This window comes from Trichechus manatus, unplaced genomic scaffold (genome assembly GCF_000243295.1).
Source record: "Trichechus manatus latirostris isolate Lorelei unplaced genomic scaffold, TriManLat1.0 scaffold00049, whole genome shotgun sequence".
NCBI classification, from domain to species: Eukaryota; Metazoa; Chordata; class Mammalia; order Sirenia; family Trichechidae; genus Trichechus; species Trichechus manatus.
In genome coordinates, this window is record NW_004443985.1 from 3,831,058 (window position 1) to 3,835,206 (window position 4,149).

Here is a 4,149-nt window from a genome sequence, read left to right on the forward strand (position 1 = left end):
TCCATTAAACAGGTCAAGTAAGAGTGCTTCAGCTACACTGTGGTCTTTGAGGTGGGCCCAGAACTATTTCCACTATGTTCTGAGTTCAGGAAAGCCAGCAGTTCACAGAAATAGCACAACAGGAATCAAAGCAAGAGAGAGGATGGTGGGGTGTGTTACAGAAGAGAGGGCCCACCTTCCTGCTTTGCAATGATTCAGTGGGAAATATAATGATGCTTCATTTGGCACATTTGCAAGATAACATTTTTACCCTGGGAGGCTTTGAGCATAAATTTCGCGGAAAAAAAAAATCTGTTATTCATGGTAATTGCGATTTAATTACACTTAACGTTATCAAGAAAAGGAAGAGGAGACAGGAGAGAAGTATCTGAAAATGAAGAAGAAGAGAAAAAAGATATAGGAGCTGGAACTTCTGTGTTTCTGGGAAAATGTGAACAAGAAGTTTCTGGTCTCAGACAGTTGCTTTTCCCATTGTAGACTTTTTTGAAAGCTGTAACTGGTCTGTGTCCCCATGTCCTATTTTTGGCATGGTTTCCACATATAGAATTGAATTATTAATAAGCAGTTCACACTTCTAATGAGTACCTGCTATCTTCTTTGAGTCAGTACATTTTTAAAGGAACATTAATCACATATGCCACATTACTATCTAGTTTGATGCATTGCTTTATTTTTTAAACTTTTAATTTATAACTCATTTTAGACTTATAGAAAAGTTTCAAGAATAGCATAAAGAGTTCTCATATATCCAGCTTCCCCTAATGTAAACATTTTACATAAACAGAGTCCACTTATCAGAACCAGGAAATTAACTTTGGTACAACATGATTAAATAAATTACAGAACTTATTGGAATTTCAACGTTCTTTCCAATAATAGCCCTTTGCATTTTAGAATCCTCCGGGATAATGCAAAGCATGGAAAGACTTTTGAGGAATGTTCCTTACAACTAGGTGAGAACCAGGAAGTCTACTCAAATGTCATCTCCTTCTCTTCCAGGCCATCAGGATACGAGGCCATCTTGAGCTCAATTTGGGGAAGTTTACATACAATTAGAGCCCTGGCGGCACAATGGTTAAGAGCTCAGCTGCTCACCAAAAGGTCGGTAGTTCGTATCCACCATCCACTCCTTGGAAACCCTCTGGGGCAGTTCTCCTCTGTCCTGTAGGGTTGCTCTGAGTTGGAATCGACTTGAGGTCGACAGTTTTATACACAATCTCCCCAAATAGATGACAGCAAGGGGTGGATTGTTCCTTTCCAAACTCTATCAGCAGATTCTTTTTCTCAAAGAAAATCTTACGTAAAAAAACGATATTTAAAACTAATCCAAAATTGACATCAAATAACAACAATGGTTCTACATCTAGACTAATGGAGCTATTACCATTAAGCTACACACCCAAACCCAAACCGTCGAGTCAATATTGACTCATAGCGACCTATAGGACAGAGTAGAACTGCCCATGGGGTTTCCAAGGAGGAAGACAAAAAAAAAAGAAGAATCAAATGGTGAATGAAGTGTTTTATATAATTTTACAACTACAACAGCAGCTGGAAAAAAAAAGGCTGCATTTGTTGATACTATTTAGGTACAACTAAATACTTCATGGGATTAATTTTCTTGGTTCGAAGGTTTAGGGTCATGGCTTTGTGGATCTATCCAGTCAATTGGCCTAACATTGTCTTTATTTTTATGTTCTACCTCCCAGTTCCGTGAGTAGCGCCTGGGGTCTTAAAATCTCTGGAGCGGCCACCCAAGATACTACAATTAATCTCTATTTGCCTGGAACAGTAGAGGAGAAGGAAACCCTGGAATCGGAGAAGGAAACTACTATCTCGATAACCCTGAGACCAGAAGAAATGGATGGTGGCCGTCTACCACAACTGAACATTATGACCAAGCGCCCAGTACATGGATCCTAATCAAAAGGAGGAAAAGCTTGGAACAGAACTTCAAATGCATATGAAAATCAGACTTACTGGATACACTGAGACTGGGGGAACCCTCGAAACTAAAGCCTGGAAATAATCTTTAAAACTTGAACGTAATCTATGAAGGCATTGTTAAACTAAACAACAGTTTAGCCCAATTAATAAAGAATTGGAGCGTAGCACTCTTATAGAGAATTATCTTTATGAGTGTAAACTGACAGCAGTTAATCTAAAGCACAGATAAGAACTCTAAGTGACAGATTTTTGTTGTTGTTGTTAAGTGCCATTGAGTTGGTTCCAACTCATATTGATCCTGTGTACAACAGAACCAAACACTGTCAGGTCCTGCGCCATCCTCACAATCATTGCTATGTTTGAGCCCATTGTTGCAGCCACTGTGTCATTCCATCTCATTCAGGGTCTTTCTCTTTTTTGCTGACCCTCCACTTTACCAAGGATGATGTCCTTCTCCAGAGACTGGTCCCTTCTGATAACATGCCCAAAATACATGAGACAAAGTCTTCTCATCCTCGCTTTCCATGTTTCTAAGGAGCATTCTGTCTGTACTTCTTTCAAGAGAGATTTGTTCATTCTTCTGGCAGTCTATGGTATATTCAATACTCTTCGCCAACACCACAATTCAAAGGCATCAGTTCTTCTTCAGTCTTCCTTACTCTTTGTCCAGCTCTCACATGCATATAAGGACATTGAAAATACCATGGCTTGGGTCAGGCTCACCTTAGTCCTTAAAGTGACATCTTTGCTTTTCAGCACGTTAAAGAGGCCTTTGCAGCAGATTTGTTGTTTGATTTCTTGACTGCTGCTTCCACGGGCATTGATGGTGGATCCAAGTGAAATGAAATCCTTGGCAACGTCAATCTTTTCTCCATTTATCATGAATAAATGAACATAGAATATACAAAACAGTAATACTAATGTCTAGGGTGGGGGAATCACACATCAAAAAATATGGTCGGCTAAAATCCCCAGAAAATATAACATGTGCATTGAGAGTGAGTAAAAGTCTGCCATTTCAGATACTTTTACTTTGCGACAGGACAATGAAGATTTTGATTCTCTTTAGATCTTGGACTTCTTACATCACTTCAGATTAATTGGACTCCTTAAATCACTTCACAATCAATTGCAAGTTCATGAAGGACCTGTATGTGAAAGGCCTTTATAGCAGACTGCAAGAGAAAGTCTTTGTGGACTGAAGTATAATGGGATTGGTTTAAATTAGACACAAGAAGCACGAAGCATGAATGAAAAGAATGATAAATTTAACTACATTACAGTCAAGATCTAGTCATGCAAAGATATTTTGAAAAGAGTAAAAATACAAGCCATAGACTGGGAGAAGGTACTTGCCACACATATAACTGACCAAGAACAAATATCCAGAGTATCCGTAGAACTGCTACAGAGCCATGAGGGAAAGAGAGGCTTCGAAGTAAAAACATGATCAAAAACTTGATGCAGCGCTTCAGCAAAGAAGAAATGTAAGTGCCAAGAAACGAAAGAACCCAAAAAGGGTGTCCAACTTTATTTGTATTCAAGGAAATGCAAATTAAAAACACAATGGGATACTACAGCACATGCACCAGATTATTTAAAATTTAAAAAATATAAAATAATAAAACTGATGATACTAAGTATTGGTAAGGATGTGGCGCAACCTAGAGCCCACATACACTGCCAACAGAATAAATTCAGATCTCTGTTTTGGAAATTTGTTTGGCAGTGCTTACATACACATACCCCTTCATCCAGCAATTCCACACATAGGTATATACCTAACAGAAATGCATATATATATGTTCACCGAAATACATGTGCAAAAATGTTCATAGCAGTTTTCTTTAAAATCAGCAAAACCTGGAAACAACACAAATGTCCAACAACAATAGAATGAGGTACTGAATCATGGCATATTTATGAACTAATAAACTATATAACAATGAAGATGAACAAACTGCCGTTTTTATCCAATTATATCAATGCATCTTACCTTCATAATGTTGATCAAGAAAAAAAAAGTAGAGGCTTCCTGAAAAATGGCACTCTAGTCAGAAGCACCACGCCGTCCCTCCACAGCAAAGATTCGAAAAACTAAGCCAAACAGAGAATACAACAATCCTGAAACCCTAAAACATCAAATGAAGAGATAAAGGACTCAGCCAAGCACCAAATGGAGTGAGAAAACTGAGAGAGAAC